The following is a 20,201-nucleotide window of genomic DNA, read 5'->3' as shown; positions in this document are numbered from 1 at the left end:
AACGAGGCTGGCAATCGCGGAGGTTGTGGAGTGCCCCGCTATAAAACCATGTTGTCCCTTCATGTGAATGTTGTTTATGGTGAAGTGGTGTAGAAGTCTGGTCAATACAATTTTCTCTAAGATCTTAGAGAAAGTAGATAGTAAGGATATCGGTCTGTAGTTCCCCTGATCGGTAGGATCTCCATTTTTGAGTTTCAGGTACACTCTGGCTAGCTTGAGTTTTGCGGGGAAAATGCCTTGCTCTAGCGATTTCTTCATCATGTTAACTAGTGGCTGTACTAATTCTTCCTCACATGTTTTCACTATTGCTGGAGATAACTCGTCTGGACCAGCGGAGTGTTTTGTTTTTCATTGTCTTTATTATCTTGCTCACTTCCTGGTTGTCAGTTGGCCAGAAGAAGAGGCTACCAAGTATCGAGTCATCTGGTATGTGTGGTACTTCTACGTCAGGTCTTTCAATATTTGCCAAGGTATCGTTAGCTATATTCACAAAGAATGAGTTCAAATGGTCAGTGATCGTAGCTGGGTTTTCTATTGTTCTCCCATTAACATGTAGTTTGTACAGTTTCATTTCCACAGCTGTTATTTGACCTTTCTTTATTGATTAATTTCCACATAGCTTTAGATTTGTTGTCTGAGTCTTTAATAAAATCTACTGCTCTTTGTTTTCTTAGATTTTTTTAGGTGGAGATCGTATTCTTTTTTCCTTATATTAGCGTCGATCTTATTTTGCTCCCTCCCCGTAAGAGTATAGGTTTCTTTGGCTTTTGAGGAAGCTGTCTCTCTTCAGCGTTAGTTCATAGTCCATGTATCTGAGGCTTTCGTTTTTGTGAGATTTGTTTTCTGATAGTGGGGGATGCTATATTTAAGTTATATGTGAGGGTTTCTATGAAACAGTCGTATGAGGATTCAACAGGCTCTTGTCCCGTTTACATCTTCCCAGGTTTCCTTTTGTAGGAGGTGTTTCAGTAGTAGTATATTCCTGTTACTGAATTGTCTTCTCTCTATTACTGTTGTGGGTGGTTGAGACTTATCTTTATCATAGATGCTGCAATAGCTGGCCTGTGTGATCTGAGACATAAGCTTGTATTACTGTAGCTCTTATTTTGGAGTCCGGTTGATTTGTGCAGATCATGTCTATTGAAGTGGAGCTGTGGTCTGTAATTCCTGGTTGGTGGTAGGTTTAGCCTGATAATGTTGTAACTGGTAAGTGTATCATTTAAGATTGATTGTTGCGGGCCAGTGGCATAGACAGTCAACGTTAATGTCTCCCATTACTATTACTGGGCTCTTCCATGTTGGAATTTCCTCCAATATATTTGACAGAGTATCTACTGCTGTGGTAAAGTCTCCTTCAGGTCTGTACACCCCAATGATGTGGTAGTCTGTCTTGTCTATGGTGATTTTTATTCCTGCCACTTCACATATAAGCTCAGTGCTCCAGTCTGCTATGTTTAAGTTGGATGTGCTACCGGCTAGATCTTCCCTAACATAGATGGCTGTCCCTCCTTTGAGGTGATTCTCTCTACTGAAAGCTCTCCATAAGGACTTAGCCGTCTAGTCTTGTTTCCTTCCAATTTATTTTTGTTTAGGCCATGTTCAGTAATTACCAGCACATCGGGATTCATAATTTGTTGTAGAGTGTCGTTAGTATATCTACCTTGTTCGATATTCTATCTATATTTTGATGGAATACTCTCAGTACTTCTATAACCTTTTTAACTATTTCTCCGTTTATATTTTTCTGTGGTGGTCTGAGCTGTGAAATTTTACTTGTTTTGTATCTGTATTCTTTCCACTGGCGAAGGGCTAAAAAAGGTTTCTTAGTTAGATTTGTAGTAGTTCTATTTGGAGTTTGATGAGCAGGTTTTGTTACCGGACGGTAGTTATGGTTTGTGTTGAGGCAGTAAGTATTTCATTCCGCAGTTTCCTGGCCTTGCCCAATCTTTTTTTTGAAGAAATCTTAACACGTTTCGCCATCCTTTAGTTTTGTGGATGTGTATGGGGGGGTTTTTTTCCCCTGAGGGTAGACATGCGCTTTTCAGCTGCGGTAGTAGGCAATGTCCTTGGATCCTGCAGTCGTAATTTTCTCAGCCGCAGTAGCCATGTTTGTCTCAGTCAGGGTATTCCAAGTAGTCTTTACTGAGGTTTTTTCAGAACTATTAGTTGTAAAATGTTCATAGTCTTTTCTGCTGCGGTAATCACAGGTGTCTCAGCTGCGGTAGGTATGTGTGTCTCGGAGTCAGTCTCCTCAGCAGAGGTTGTTGTGGGAGTCATGAATAGAATCGACTCAGGTGTCTGTTACAGTTTTGTTTTGAAAAGTAGTTTCATATTACTTTGTTTGTTTATAAAAGATTAATAAATAACTTAAGAGTTTATACCACATAATTACACACACACACAGGGAATCCATACAAAAAGAAGAACATTACAAACATGCAATTTTGATAACTTACAATAAACATATATAAATCAATAGATTTTAAAATTTAAGAAAAACTAGCAACCTATTTTAGAGTTAAAATTAACATAAAACAAATTGTCATACATATAAGATACATAAACTATTGTAAAATTGAATCATCAGATTAAAAAAAATAATTTCTTTAGTCCAAAATACCACAGAATACATTAAATCTTAATATCGAGGAGATTGTTATGCAAAGTAAGTTTTACAACATCTGGAGTTATAAAGTGAAATTTAGATCAGCTGGTGACTTTACAATAATGAAATTTTTATTCTTTTGAATGATGGCTTAACCCTCCGAGTGTTTTGCGTCAGATTTCTGACGGTTACGAAGCACCGGCCGAGTGTTTTTTGCGTCAGATTTCTGACGGTTACGCAACGCCGTAGTTTTCTACCGAATTTACCGATTGTCGATAGCGATATCGAGATTATTCGAATACTATGCGATTCTAGAACATCTAGGCTACATGGTGATTGTATAATGCCTTCCGTTTGTCGAAAAATTTGCCGTTTTATTTGCTCTTGCATTTGTAGAAAATTCAGCTGTGCCAGTTCATTTTGACATTTAGAAAACGACTAACCTTTGTTGGTGTCTGTAGTGTTTAGTATTGTTTTAGTATTTTAGTATTGTCCACTGCCCAGGATGTAACTGTGGAGTACATAAGGAATGTTTCTTGAACTTACAACACTACTGGAGGCCCCTAATTGGCCCGAAAGATGAAGAAAGTGTGTTAGTGGTTTTTTCCCTGAAAACAAGGTTTTTGTACATAGTGTATAGAGTTAATTTTTCATGTTTTTTTACTCAAGGTTGTTTTAAAAAAGTGTATAAGTGTATATATATTTTTGTTCAGTAAATAAATTGTGTACAAAATGGCTATTTTGATTTTTTTATAAAGTGAACAGGAAAAAAATAGAAAAATTCACATTTTGGAAAGTTTTCCAGAAAATTTTTTTTGAAGTTTTAAGTTTCTACCCACAGGAAAAATTCAAAATTGAAGTAAGTGTTTCAAACCTTATATTTTATAGTAGCCCACATATTTCTAGTTTACAAATATGTATACATGTATGGAAATTAATTTTAGTTATTGATGTTTTAAAAATATTTTTCTAAAAACACTGCAAAAGTCACAAAAATGGCAAAACACTCCTGGGGTATGTAATACAACACTCGGAGGGTTAATAGGAGTGGGGGTGGGGGGGGGGGGGGGTGGGGGGGGGGGGGGGTGGGGGGGGGGGGGGGTGGGGGGGGGGGGGGGTGGGGGGGGGGGGGGGTGGGGGGGGGGGGGAATAAAAAACAATGTACGTTAACCTCAAATAAAGGACCCAATCCACAATGAAACTTTATAAGGGTCGTGCTCAATACGGAGGGTCCTTTACCTGAGGGTCCAATACAGGTAAGTTTTACAAACTATCTTGTGGACTGAAATGGTGGAATGAAATATCTAATTATAAACGCTTCATAAACCTGGGTAGCTCGTAGTACAATATGAACTATTATCATTATTTTTTATATCACAAATATAATTTTTAATTTAATATTAAAATAAAAAGTTGTTATATTATTTTAAAACTTTTATATGAATAAAAATGTATTTACTTCGAGTTATGAAGGGAAACCAGACCATTTTAATAAATTTAAAACCTCTTTTAATATTTTAAAAAAAAAGGTGTAAAAAGAATTATTATATTTTAAATTCCTTTTTCCAAATTATAAAAAAAATTGTATCTATATTGGAGCAAAATTTAAAATGTTTCATTGAGTGTTTTGGTCTGTGTTTATTTTTTTTTTTTTTTTTTTTTTTTTTTATTTTTTCTTTTAAGTTTGCGGGAAAACTAAAAATGAAATTGCTTCTGTAAAACGCTTTGCGAGCTAACTGTATCTCGATGTCCCTGAATTAATTGAATTAGTTAACACATGTAGGCTCAAAAATAAAATGAGCTTAGCAGACCTATGAAGTTTTTACACGCGACGTCAGTGACCCCTGTATACAGACGAGCTCTCTCACGTGTGATGATTTAATTGCGGTCTTGGGGGAGTGATCAACCGAGGCGGAGAGGAAAAGGAGTGGGGCATGGGAGGGTGGGGCCCCTCCTGGCCCCATACTACAAGATAAGCCCCCGTGTGAGGTAGCCTCGTGTCAGTATTTTGGTATCCATCACAGTGTATATTCTATAGTATTTTATGATAAAAACCATAAACATAACGCCTTAAAATGTGAATAGTTGACCATTTTTTTCATAACCACAATTGTTTTTTTAGAGTTTCTTTACTCGATTCTTTTTTACTTACTCTTCTAAATTTGTTAATTCTAGTAATCGCCCTATTTTTATAACTATTTTTCTTTCGCATATAATAAAGGGTAATACCTCCCAAAATCCACAGTCATTTTTTAAAACTCCTTTCAGTTTTTCCATGGATGTAGTTAGGCATTTTTCATTTTCAGTTAGACGTTTCAATTAAAAATTATTTATTAAGATGACTTTTATAAAATAGAGTGGAGTAACTTTTTTTTCGTTTTGCCAATAATCATTTATTTTGACTTAACATTCCGTATGTACATAACAATTTTACTGTAATAATTACTAAGTGTAAATAATTTTCTTACATATAAATATAAATTGTTTAAAATTGTAAATACCAAAAAATATTATTCATATATGAATTCCTTAAACTGAATTTTGTTCAGTTACAGTAATATAATATAATTAGCAAAATTTTGTATTTATTTAATGAATGTCCCGCGTGGCATATGAGTTAGGTATTTAAGGTCTTCAGGTAGTTGTCATTGGTTTTTGTCATATTTCTGATATTATGTTTTTTTTGGTTGAAATATTTACTCGCCAAGGTTTCTTCTTTTAATCCTTTTTTTTCAATTACCCTTAGTTTATTACAGCTATTCACAATAACTCTTATTACAGATTTTTGTAAGTGTAGTATTAAAATTAATTTTATTTACTACCAATTAAGGACTTGTCCACATTATAAAAATATGTTGCTTCTTTTGGCCCCTATTAATTTTGAATATAGTTTTCCAATAGCACAAAAAAGATTATGACATTTTTAATTCGGGTCGTGTGCAACCATCTCACATTTTGTAAATGTGTCTTTGGCAGAGTTTTATAAAAAGGAAAGTTTCAATATTAATCATAATATAATTCGATTATAAAATTTCTATGTTTTTTGGCAGAGATATGTTTCGTGGTTAAGAGTGGTCTTTTGTGGAGTTATAATCAGCACATGCATTTGGGTTTCATCTCCCCCACGGGTCGCTTCAGTTGTTTCAAGAATTTTTTCATAATAATTTTTGTTCTTAGTTTTTGTATTTTTTGGGATTTTTGAATTGGAGTTTTTTTACCTTGGATATTTTCTTTCTGCTGATGTAGAACCAATAGGACTTGGACATGGGGTTAGATGTAAGTATATACGGAACTTTGCCAAAGCTTTTTGATAAGGTTTTTTCTTTACGTCTACAAATCATGAATTCTCTGTTAAGGAAAGCTGGTTAAGAGTTCGAATTTAAACAATGGGTTTGGTACTTTTTATTGAGGTCTTTTACCCTACCTGCTCAAAAAATAGAATTACAATATGTATACAATAACCCAAATTTTAAAATCAAAAACAGTAATTTTAAAGTGCTTCAAGGTGTGCCTCAAGGGTCTAACCTGGGCATCCGCTCGGTCCTCGGATTCAGGGTGATGCACTAGGCGCCCTCTCTGTACAGCCCCCTGGGGGCTTATTGCCATTACGCAGGCTGGGCATTGTGCCCCTTTTGGGGGATGACCGTTTGTTTCATATGCGGGCGATCTACGGTTCTCGGGGTGCTTGCCGCGCACCTTGCAGGCTGCCGTTAGGTCTTATACGTACCACATAGCGGCAGGGGGTCCGCATGCGGCGCTGTGCAGAGTGCGCGACGGCCGGTGGGACACCAACTCTTTTATTTCATAGCTGTTTAATCAATGACCTTTCTCTGCAAAAGTTTTACCAGAATTCAAAACCCGCATTCTTTATGGCTGATGATTCTTTTTTCTATTTTTTTTTTTTTATTTTTAAAACTATATTCAGAACAATATTTACAATGAGTAGTATGATTTCTATTAACTCATTGCAGAAGAATCTCATGGAATAACCTTTTTGAAATGGTGTTATACTGTAATAGGTTACATTTAAATGTGTTAAAAAAAATGTTTCTGCAATTGACTTCCTACTTCCAGATCAAAAAAGGGTAGAGAACTTTTTAATATATTTTAATAAATGGGTACAAAACTGGAAAATCTGAAAAGAAATTTATAAGGATCTAGAGAGTTATGTTTTTGATTCTTCTTTTTAAGTTCGACAAACATTTAGACGTTACCATCAGTAAGGCCTTACAAAAATGCTAGGTTTTGTTAATGAGTGAATGCAAATATTTATATTTTCATCCATTTGACGCAATACAAATCCTTCATATTTTTTATTATTTTTTTGTTAGAAGTGGAATTGGTAGTTACTGTTTCAATTTATTTTGGGTAATCCACTATACATTAACAAAATATTTCAGCGATCCGTTGAAATTATTCAAAATAAATTATTTTTAAGATATTTGTATCTTAAGAAAAAACACAACACATATCTGTGATTAGAAATTTCCCCACTGATTCTTTTAAGAAATTCTTATTTTAATTTTCAAAAAACTTTTCAGCAAGAAGACTAATTTTTTAATTCTATCTTTTTTATTTAAATTACCTAAATTAACTCCTGATTGATAGTTTCACATTTACTTAAAAAATAATTAAACTTTTTATGTCCCCTAAGTTTCATTCAAATAGGGTCTCAAAAATATATGGTTTTTTATTCCTAGATGTAACACAATCAGCCATTATTATATTTTTCTTTGTTAAGTAAGGAAGTTTTTAGGATTATATTAATAACGAACAAGAACCATTCTTAATATTGATGATTACATGTAGGGAAGATGCAAAAGAATTTTTATTGGAAAATTATAAAAAACCTTTAGTTTGAGACTTTTTTATAACTCGGAAAAAGCTGTAATAATCTGTTTAATTCCCTTAGTATTACTTTACCAATAAGTTTAAAGTTTTTGGATTATTTGTAGGATTTTTTGTATGTAGTTATTCATGTAAACCAATCTAGATTATTATTTTGGTTTTAGAAGTGTTTCATTTTGCCTCTCTTTCAATTTTAATTCTTATATTTAATTTTAAGATTGTATGTGGCATGGTTAATTTATTTCCAAGGTCTCTTGAAAAGAGTTTTTTTTTTTTTTCCTCTATTCGTTAAGAATGAACATCGTTCATTTTGTTTTTTTGAGCTTAGATAATTAATTAATTAAATTTGAATTTGTAATTTGCCACTGCCACTTAGGTTTATGAGGATGAGTATAATTTTTGTTTTAATTTTTTGTTTTATTTAATATAGCTAATTTAGGTAAACTGATGACACTGTAGCTATTTATAAGTCAAAATAAATAAATAAATACAATAAATTTTAAAAGAAAGTTCTATATAAACTTAATATAATCTAATTCGATATAATTTTCTATGTTTTTGCAGATATGTTCGGATATAAAACGACCTCCATTTAATTCGTATATAAAACGACATCATTAAATTCGTAAAGATAAATAGAAATCAAGGAAAAACCGATTCCGAACTGAGGTCGCTATTAGCCGCATGTACAGAGTTTGTCAGGAATTTTCGGGATTTATCGGTACTGCTCGGCTTTGTCCCCACTCTTTCTCTCCGCCTCGGTTGATCACCCCATTAAATCTCACACGTGAGGAGCTCGTCTGTTACGAGACAGAGTGGTGTGATATACTCAATAAATGCATATAACTACCAACGGAAATTCAAATATTGTAGCTTGTCTTAAACTTGTATGAGGTGATAAGACGAGACCTGCATTAGGAGTGCCGAGTCCTAGGAGTGGTCTCCAAAGAGATGTCACGCAAAGCTTGATGTATTTTCTAAGGATATTGAAAACAAATCTAAGGACCACGGACACATCCTATCTTGTAGTATTAGTCTCGTAGACAGTTAGTTAATTTTTGCGTTCATTGGGTTATTTACATAAGGGATGGGTGATGTTTATTTCATTTATTTAACTTCATTATTGGAAACAAATTCACACTAATTACGAAAGAAGAAGAGATCAGGTACATTTGCAATTGTACAAGATAGATCAGCTTTCAAGAAATTCTAATCTAGTCATTACAACGACATTGCTTTTCATCTGTTATGAGCAAAGTCGAAAAATTTGTGTAACGTTCACCCTAAACATGTCTACTATTGCTGTCATGCGAATCAATAATATATCCTTGTGGCTTGGCTTAGTTGTGAGAGGGTAAGAATAACAACCATAAGTAAAAGAAATAAGTTTTACCACTGGGCAAACATAAAAAATGCTCTGATAACACTGTATTTCCTCCCTAATATGGCAGATAAAGTGAAAGCAAAACAAATTAAATGTTTTAAAACTTTACCCTTTGCTTTTTCAACAGTTCTCTTGTGAATAGGAATAGTATGGTACTACTTTGTACTTCACCGCTACAGAAAATTTCATTAAATTATTAATAAACGTACTTATAATAATAATGTTCGTGATTTTTTACGTATGTAAAATGAAAAGTCAAGTGCATTGATTGAATGACGTGTAGTGTTTTTACTAGCACACACCGACCTGTAGAACACGGTATCCCAATGATAAATGATTCAACACTTTTAGGTGGAGCACAAACCACAGGACATCTCGGTCCTGGTTAATGCTGGTTACAGGCTGCTGAAATCAGCGTCAAAAATCCAACCCACCCCCCCCCCCCCCCAAATTTACCCTTTATCGACTTGGTGAGCCGTACAAAGTTAGTGGCATCAACGGAGTATTGAAAAATATATGATCTCTAAGATATGCAAAAGGCATATTTTTAGTCTGAACTTCGCTTTTAAATAGACTGTGTTCAGTATAATTTTATTTCCAAGACAGAGTAGTGATACACACAACGTATGTTCCTTACTTACATTAATATCACAATCGCCATATTTGTTTAATTACAAGATGTTTTCTTAGATAACAGGATAACTAAAACTTATGCAAACATAGTCAATGTGTCAAATTGAATTTGGAAATCTTTTTTATAAAGTCTGCGAATGTTGTTTTGTTTCGAAATAGTTAAAGTTTTACACAACGGAAACTGAAGTGACACAATTACTGTGGAGTTTGCACGAAATTGCTCCCATCTCTGCTGACTACTTTACAGTGTTCCAGTTTGCTGATCGACTTTGCTGATATCTTTGGTGAGTCCTGAACCATGATGAGCAGTATCTTTAATCGGCAAATTGCACCATCACTGTATATAATACACTATATAACTGCTAAAGAAGGAAAATAATGTAATTCATGGCTAAAATATTCTAACGGATAATTTATTTTAGTATTTTAATTTCTTTGATATATGTGTTATTGGCCAGACGTTACATTTTTATTTTCAGTGAACATTCAAAATGAGCGATACGTGAGTAAATATTAAAGAAAAGGCCTCTTTTTTACAAACTTATTACGTAACTGAGTTTAATTGTACCTGAAATTTATTTGAAACTTTTTATTTTTAAAAACGTAATAAAAAAATTACGATTTTGTGTAAAATCAAAACAGCCCAAATCTATTAACGATTTTGACTCTTCGTCACCATATCCAGCTATTTTTTCTGCACTTTTGAAGCATTTTCATTTCACAGATGCTTGGAAGCAAGTGCTTTTACTACGATCCTCATCGGACTGTCCGACATGCCAAATGCTCTTTCACGAAAATGCGGGCTTATTGCAATAAGATTTTGCAATAAGAATGGGAGAGTTAATGTTGTCAATATAGATGTCATTGAAAACTTATATCTAGGCCTAAATTTGTAATAAGGACTATGGTTTCAGGAATGCAGGAGAAGATATAGAGAGGTTTTAAAATCGTGTTGTAAAACGGTTATTTAAACATCATCTTTAAAAGTAATTTTTGTATTATCTAGCACTGAAAATCTGTAGTTTTTATTTTAGACTGAAAACGAAATTCTTTTATGTCTTGCACGACTGTTTTTAGTCACTCAACTACGTGAGACAACTATATATTTGAAGACCTTATGAAAATACATCCACGGACGTTTTATTTTTTTAGATATTTTAAATATTTATTCAAGGAAAAAACTGGTTTATACTTCATCGTGAAAATATTCTGAATATATAGACTTTAATGTATAAAAACACGCAAATGGTGTTTAGATGCGTACTAACCACATCTTTAAAATGAGATATCTTCCATTATCTTACGACTAGCACTAAAGGCCTAAAATTGTTCTTATGCGGTGAAACTCAATGTTGACTTTAGTGATACAGCCTGTATTTAACCTGAAAGAATGAACTGACACCCTACCCTGAGCCCTCCCGTGCTGCTACAGCCCTGCATTTAATGACGCGCCGTTACTCTTACAACAGCAGATTGGCGCAGCGGAAGCGTGCTGGGCCCATAACCCAGAGGTCCGGTGGATCGAAACCACGATCTGCTAATATCTTTTTATATTTAAATATATTTTATAATGCCTTTTAAACTACAAAAATTAATTTTTTAAGGGTTAATTTATTAATTTTAGTACATCATTAATTTTGAATTTTGAATAATGATATTTTATTGTTGCATTTTTCTTACGTATGTTTTTTAACCAATTCAATATTAGCCTATATTTTACTATCGTTGGCAAAATCAGTAATTTATTTCTTGGTGGTAATATTTTATCTGCCTGTTTTTATGAAAGCAAACGCAAATCCGTGGTAAGCTTTCTCTTGAGTAATGTGAAAAAACCAACTCTTGCTCTATAGTTCAGTAGGTTTTTAGATCTGTTATTTGTTTATAAAAATCAGTAAATTTAAAATTTTTACAAACTTCATTCATACTAAATGATAATTTGAGCTTTAAAGTAACAAGACTAACTGGTGTATCAGTTTAACATAATTTATTCGTTTCAGAGATTTTTACATGGACCAGTTATTGATATTTGGTTCAAAAACAACTACTCATCAGAAAATATTTTCTGGTCTTTAATAAGGAATGAAAAAATTAAATAGAGTAAACAAATCAATAGTGTTACCATCATGGTGAGAATTCGTAACGGTGGTTTCATTCTTAGAGCACGTACTACCGAATTAAATAACGAGTTAGATTTCAATAAGCTATTTCTGTATTCTAACTTCTGTTAAGCTATAAGTGTAGAAATAAGTCATTATCATCATTAGAATTGCAATCAGCTGCTACTGTTTCAGATTTCAAGAAAACTTGGGAATCAATATGGTTCATCAAGCTAGGTTGGGAATTCCTTCAAATAACATCAGCACTTCAGTGGTGCGAGTCGAACTTTTATACTTGCTGAGGATGAAACACGTCTATATTTAGTTTATCAAAATCTATCACCTGAATCCAAAACAAGAAAAGACTCAAATAAAGCTTCTGCAGTGCAACCAAAACGTCTGTATACAATCTCCTACAAGCCAGGAGTCACACTCACATATCACTTTGGCTACATATAATTTAATTTATTTTCATCCGTACAAAATAATACGATTGTTTACAAAAAAGTTTTAAAAAATTCTCGTAAGAAATAAATAAAAATATAAAAATAAAATATTCTCTTTATTTCTGAATCTATGCCAACAGATGGCATTTGAAAAATGACTATCAAAGTGAGAAAAATAGAAGAGAGGCAGCAGCTGTGCCAAGTTGACAGCCTAAAGTACCAGACGAAACAGTAAACTACTCATCTATAAAAAAGTATCTAACTTTGGGGTAATCTAATTTTAAAATAATTATAAAAACTAAATCGAATTTTGAGTTTTGCTCAAGTTCATCTTCCTTTTATTGCAGCGTATGGAATCTGACGTTGTCTTAGACTTTATTCCTGTGAAATCTGGAGTCATGTTCGTCTGAAGGGATCCAAAGAGAGTCGACGACGAAGAAACTCAAATCGAAACATTTACATCGTTTAGACATCAGAGACACCTATAAAGGTACCAGACGCTGCAATAAAAGGAACGTGAACTGGAGATAAACTCAAAATTGAATTCAACCAACCCTTCCTACCATAGCTACATTATGTGTAAAAACAAAATGTTTCATTTGTGCTGAAAAATTCATAATTTTGTTTCAAGTAGAGTGTACTAATTGTATGGTCAAATACAAAAACACAATTTATTGTTTAAAGTTCGTTACTAACACTAGATGATTTTAAACTATGTTAAGATTTCTAACATTTCCCATCGTTATATATTACAAAAAGTATAATAGTACAATTCTATTATTTAAATCTGCCTCCTTCTTCCGTTTCTAAAGTCTATCAAAATCTCTAATATATAAAAACTATAGTGTGGCAATGTACTGGAACTGAAAAGTTTCAGTAATACCTGACAGGTGCATTAAAAATATGAAGTCCATACTAGAGAGATACACAAGCAATCCACACAGCAAACACAAAAAACACAAGAAACAAGTCACACACGTGGGGAGATGTAACGCTGTAGACACCTGAAGAAGATATTAGATTTCAATCCTCGAAACGTACTGTTATACTTTCTGTAAAATGTAACGAAGCAAATTTCCGAAACCCTACTATAATCCTTGCTTTCATATATAAAATCTATAAAAAGAAACTTTTAACAATAACCACCACAACAAAGTATTATTAACATAAAGTAAGTTAAAACAAACATATTCGATTGATACAGTGATAAACCGAAGTGTAGCCAGATTATGATTTGTCAACAGTACGACATTACTTAGTTGTGCAGATACCTTGTCACGTCACCAATGAGTTGTGGTGTACATTTGTATTCATTGACGTCAACGTATCATTGTACTGGGCGGCACCTCTAATGTTGTGTGTCGAGGCTACAGATTAGAGTCAGTACAACTATATTGTGATTAATATCATTTTAAAGGGTTATATAATAGAGGGCATGAATGATCTGATATAAAATGACATCTTTCAAACTGTACTTAAATACTCATACTCTCCCTTGCTTCACCTCAACTATCATAAAAAACGCAAAAAACCATACGTAACTTTTATAAGTTTACTATCGAATCTTTTACGAATAAAGGAAATCATTATTGGTTTGCCCAAATTGAACATGGTAAGTGGACGCCACACCACATGAGTAACGTATTTACTGTGGTTGCTTAAATAATTTCAGATCTGTAGCTTATTTCATTCTTGAAATGTCCTGTGGACATACGTACAGTTAGGCAATCATACATGGAAGATACACTTAAAAACTCTTGGACGACCAAAGAAAAATTGTTTCAGTCTACTTAGTGGTAGGCTTCAATGACGCCTAGCCAAATACCGTGATGGACATGCACCACCATAGAACACATTTTTTTCATGCAAAATATTAATCATATTCTTGAGATATCTGGTGAATATTTAGGCTAAATGTGACAAATTTGCTCACGGTCAACGAAATACACGAGAAACATGCACAATTATCGAATTTGATGTTGCCTACAAGTATGTGGCTGTGTATACAAATGAAGCTTCTTGTAAGCCTACACGTCAGTTTCTTCTGCAGATAGACAGAAATGGAATTTTTGGAATTTCCCCTCGAAAAATAGGTTTCGTGATAGATTTCGTTGATGCTCGTCAATTAAACTAATTGACTGCCTTACCTAACTCTGTTTGTTTTGGGTCGAATTGTAAAATAGAATTGTATGTTTTTATGTAATATGCGTTATTATTACTTACTTAATAAATTTGTATAAAGCTTACCACGGTTATTTAACTATAAGTGTAAAATCGTATACTTTTTAAAACATACATGAAAATGCAAATTAAATTATTTAATTGTGTGAGTCAATAATCTGTCTCGTAAGAAGGTTTTGTAGTAATTTAAACAATTTTTTAATTTTCGTTGAAAAATACATTTTGGCGAAGTGAAGAAAAAAGAAGAAGCGGGTCGTTATTTACCTTGTAACTGTCAACATTTTTGGGGGAAACAATTCTGGTAACTCACTTCTCTTTTTTATAAATCTACATAAACCTTATTCTATGTTCCTTTAAAATTAATAAAATCAGTTCAACAGTTCAATTGTCTTATTAACTTCTACAAACGATAAGGAATATTGAGTATCGTAACTTAAGCTAATGACAACTGATACACTCTTCATCGTTAGACGTCTCCCTAAAAAGGTGAGGTTCTGTTAAATCACGAATCCTTCTGAAGATAATAGTAAACCATACTCGTATATTACCAAGTAAAGGTATCTTGTAAAGGTCATCTGTTGAAAGTGAAAACTTGCCATTTTTTCGTGTAGATAGAACAACTATAAGAATTCTAAAAGAATCGGTAATTTTACTAATAAATGTTTCTAGTAAAATGATTGAAGGTATTGACTATCTCATTTTTATTACCAAGACAAGAAAGTTAATAAAACGTTATTCTATTATGTAAAATAATATTTTACTCATCATCTGGTAGGTCAGAAGAGCGTGTTTCGACTACAAATTACGATCGTTGTAGTACGTACAACACGAACTGTAACAAGGTAATGCACTGTGTAGTGTGTACTACACTATACAAAGGTGTTTACATTTTAGAGCAGCCAACATGTGAATAGACGTAAGCCGATGTGTGTAAATGTTTGCAAACACGCTGGAAACAGTGTGCTTCCAAAGTGTACTTTAAAATTTTTAGTTTCATATCGGGAATATAAAATAATTGCAGCTGCCGACAACAATGCTAACCTTAAACGTCAGCGAGCACTAGCAGCAGAATGTTTGATACTGTTAGAGATTTTATTAATTATAGTTTTTTTTAATATGGTTTAAAAATGTTAATGTTGCTTTTAAAACGTTATGAACCCATAAAACACTGTATTTAAATTTGAAACCCATCTACTGCTACGCACTGCTACCATTGCCATCAAAAGCCTCATAGGCATTTCAAGTATTCTGTACGATATTGATTTGTGCATAGAAAAAGTATATATTTATTACCTATTGTTACTTTTTGTTAAATATATTGTTATTACTGTTACTTTAATTAATTAAAATGTATAACGTATTCATAGTTGTTATATTATGCATTGAATGTATAGAAATGGAGTTAAAGTTGCAATAATAAATAATTTAAACCCACAACGTAGAAACCGAATAGCGCCTCAAGAAATGAACTATGAAAAATTCTTAATATTCCTATAAAATACTTAGCGTACCATATATTTGCTAACAATACACGTCAGCTACCTATACAGCGCGTCCCAATAAAATAACTGAACTCACAACTTTAAGCGCCTAATATTTTAACAAAAAAATCCGCCAAAGTTAAATTTAGTTAATGTTAGATTATTATATAAGGCGATGACCACATGGAAAGGTTAAGGAGTTTATAAAGTGTTTTTTTAATGTTAGTTTGTTAAAAAGGTAAAGATACAGCTGTTTCACATTGTTGTTTGCTCAAAAGCTGCTTTAACCCCAAAACATAACCTACAATTAAACAAGCAGCTCACTATGGAATGCACTAGGGGAGGGGGAATAGCGCAGGAGAGGAATCTGGGGTCTTGTGTTCAGTGTGTTGTTGGGCGAGTGGGTACATTGAAACCCACCACAAATCAGGATATTGTAGTTGGCGGAGTGCAAAGAAGGTTTTAGAAACACGCTTATGGTCGCCATCCACCCAGTCAAGGAAACTAATTAAAACAGCGAGACATTTCGAGCCTGGTATGATAAGTTCATGTATCAAACTGGCCAGCATTAAAAAATAAAACATTCAAAATAACAATGGTAGGGCCCCTAATACTGCCCAAGATAAAAAAAAAATAGAAATGGACGAAAGATACAAAAGCTAGTAAAACATAAACGAACAGCAAATGAAAACCAAAAACCAAAAAAAAAAAAGAAAAAAAATATAGCAGCCACAATAAAAATAAGATTAATAAGAAGAAACACAAAATAAAGGAAAAATAAAAAAAGAAAACAATGAAGCAGATAAAACACGTAAAAGCAAAAACAAAAAGAAAAAAAGATAGACAAGAAATGCAAAATCAAAAGAATAAAAAAAAACAAAGAAAAAAAACAAAGAACACACAAGAAGATAGCAAATAGTAAAAAAAAAAAAGAATTTGTGGAAGCTATTTAGAGATTACGATGCCTGCAAAACACAACATTTCTACGGTAGCAAAGTCCTCAAAAATCTCCCTATTTACGGCGAGCGCCTCAAGCATTCGCCACTGCAAACAGCCACCGTCGAGTTTTTTAAATCATTTTTAATCAAAAACAAATCCACGTTGTTCTAAAGAATATTTTAAAGAAAAAAAAATTTGAAATAATGAAAACCTTATAACGCACCCCTTTGACCCACTGCAAATGTTTGCAGCAATATTTACTCCAGATTGACCAAATACTTAAAACCGTTAAACACTTTTGCAGTTACTTGTGCTTGATCGTTTAATCTGCTGATGAGAACTTTCTAAAGCAAGGTAAGTGCTTTTTCTGATGAGGCCGGCCACGTTCCATGTAGATGTGGAAAAGGTGCACAATAAACATATAACCGTGTCGTTAATTTTGGGGGGTTACACAGAAAAGGAACCATATCAACGTTCGGGAAACCATAGTTCAGAGACAGTCCCCAAGTTAAAATGGTGACTGTTTGTGGTGTTGTGTGCTTATTTCTCCTATGACAGACTTATTGGCCCGATTGTTTCTTCCGTTTTTCTTCAATGACACAAAAATCATAAAAAAAAACAAAACATAATAAAAAAAAACAAGAAGAAACATTAATTGGTAACAGTTTTATCTAGGACATGCTAGAAAAATCTACGCTTACCCACCAAGGCTAGAAAAGCCGTAAGCTTAAGCCACCTACAGACCCAACGTTTTTTTTTTTTTTTTTTTTTTTTTTTTTTTTTTTTTTCTACAAAAAACAAGATGAGTTTTTGCCCCACTCCGCACGTTGGAATGTCTTTATTTGTAACGAGAATCACTTGATGACACTTTCCCCTCGTCTCGGTTGGATTGGGCGGCCGGTGGTTCCATCAGCCCTACGACGCGCTGTGGTGGTGGCGCTCCCCCCACGGTCCCCCAGACCCCCCCTTTGAACACAACCATGTGAATTTTTTTTTTGTCTGGGGGATTTGTAAAAGACCAGGGTTTTCAAGTCTAAAGTGTTTTCCTTAAACATTTCACAGAATTGGAGACTTAAGGATTATCACGGCCTTTTCCAAAATTAATGAGGGGAAAAACGGAAAAGGGACATGCGTCCATCGAGTGTGGGCAGAGTTAGATAGTAGCCGAATCGTTCGACTAATCTTTCTTTTGCCAACGGAACTCATGGTTTGTTTTCTTTTTTTTGGAAACCATGTTGAGCAGTTCACAAATAAAGGTTTCTTCGTACTCCAAAAATATAACTTAAGAATTATGCGGTGTTACTTTAAAATCCAAAAAAAATTCTTTTATATGTGTGTTATTAAAAATTAATTACCAATCTAATAAAAGTTGTTCAGTTTTTTTTTTGGGACACGGTGTTTGTTATTATGATTTTTAAATAAACTTTCGTTGCTTTTTGTACCTTTCAATAAAAATTTAACTCCAAGTTGCTTAATTTCACATATATTTATTTATAAACCGTTAATAATTCCCTTTAACTATACTTCAATTTTGTTTCGTATTCTAAACCCGACGCGAACTTCACTGCTACTCGCAGCCCCATCACACGTTTTAGATGTCGTCTGTTACCTGACTAACTTACTAGGAAATGTTGCATACGTTTTCAGCCAAATTACAATGATTGGACATTACACCGTTCATTCAGAACTCTTTCTGTTCATGGGGGGGGGGTGGGGGGGGGGGGGGGTGGGGGGGGGGGGGGGTGGGGGGGGGGGGGGGTGGGGGGGGGGGGGGGTGGGGGGGGGGGGGGGTGGGGGGGGAGTTGCCTTTGTATAAATAAAGCTTAAGCAAACGTTCAAGACTCTGTAATAGTTCGCTTTAGAGGTATCGTTTAGACAGACACAGTCTGACAGATACGAAGTTCTTTACAGTCCCTTGTCTGATAGGCTTCAATAACGCTCAGCCTACGAGTTAATTGCATTTATCCTTTATGGAGCGTTGTTAACAATATACTATCTATTATATTCATTTAAAAACTGATTTAGCTAAGAATCCGTAAAATACGCCGAAGAAGCCTGACGATGCACTAATTGTTAGTTAGAGCACTTCTATTACCAAAAGTTTTATTGTTTTTGTAAACCTAGAAAACCGAAATATGTTCCTTATTTAACTTAACCAGTGTGGTACGTCACCTGTTTATGTACGTGTTAGTAACACAATTTCAGCCACATATGGTCTAAAACAGATGAGATACAAGTACTCTTACATTGGCTAATTCATTTAGTTTGAGAATATGTCATTATTAGTTTCATTTGTCATGTATAATTATTTATATATTGCAGTGGTGGATAAAATGTATCCATAATAACTACGTGAAATAGTAAACCGCTAACGGTGGTGGTGCTTTAGTAATTTTCGTTCTCTTTTTACTCAAAACAAGAATATGACATACAGTTAGTTACATAAACAAGATTTATAACTAGATCATAAACTCTGTCCCATCTTCAGTACTCAGACACAAAACTACATGTTCGTAAATTTTGTATATTTAATTTGGTATTTATAGTGCTTTTGGCTATTGACTTCCAATATTAAAAATGTGATAAAATTATATGAAATAAAAACGTACCTTTGTGTTGTCAGAGTTGACATTGTAACAATAGCTTTATCTTTAAAAGTGGTTACGGACAAACGTCATTGTCAGATACGTACAAATCGATTTCCCTGGAAACAGAGCTTGTACCTGGGAAGTTACCTGTCACAAAAAATACATGATGTAAGCTATCGTGCTTCACATACAAATAAAAGTAGCTATTACCAAAAATAGTTACAAAAAAATAACACTTATAATAAGTTATTTTGAGTGCGACAATGGTAAGAATTACAATTTGTTGGAATTATAAACTAATTGTAATTCAATTGCTTTGTAAAATATAAGACATTTCAATAATGCCTCAGTGTAACCAATTATAAATCGTATTTCTTTCGGAACAAAAAATATACGTTTAATTATATGGGATTTGGCTGAGCGTTAGCAAAACTTTTTGCATTGCTCTCATGGGAAAATTTTATTGTAACAATAAAATATTAGAATAAATAGATATTTAAGGAGATTGAGTACAATCTTATCAGATTTTAACATTTGAACATTTTTATCCAGAGAGTAAAAATTAAAGAGTGGAACTTCTTTGTTAAAAGTCTGTGACAAGATTTAATTTCAACGCGCTCTTGAGTTGTAGTACCCTCTCTAGCTCACCGGAACTTTTATTATTTAAACAATGGTATGAAAACTAAATTAACGAACAAAAGGGTGAATGTACGATGTGGTAAGACATCTATAAAGTTATTTCATCCGTAGAGTTTACATTTTGTACTAAATTTCATTTCTACGCAGACAAGTATGGTAGTGCATGTCCAACTATATAATTTGGTTGAGTGTCATAAAAGCCTATTACTCAGTAGGCTGACACAACTTTTAATTTGTCCGTTGGAGGTGTAAAAAACTTGTTTTCGTATTGATTTTTCGTCTTTCTGTCCGCAAGGCATTTCGAGAATGAAATTCTGAAGGTTTAAATGTCTGCATGCAACTTCAGAAAAGCCTGCTACGC

This window comes from Homalodisca vitripennis, chromosome 7 (genome assembly GCF_021130785.1).
Source record: "Homalodisca vitripennis isolate AUS2020 chromosome 7, UT_GWSS_2.1, whole genome shotgun sequence".
Taxonomy (NCBI): Eukaryota; Metazoa; Arthropoda; class Insecta; order Hemiptera; family Cicadellidae; genus Homalodisca; species Homalodisca vitripennis.
Note: the sequence above shows the minus strand (reverse complement) of the source record.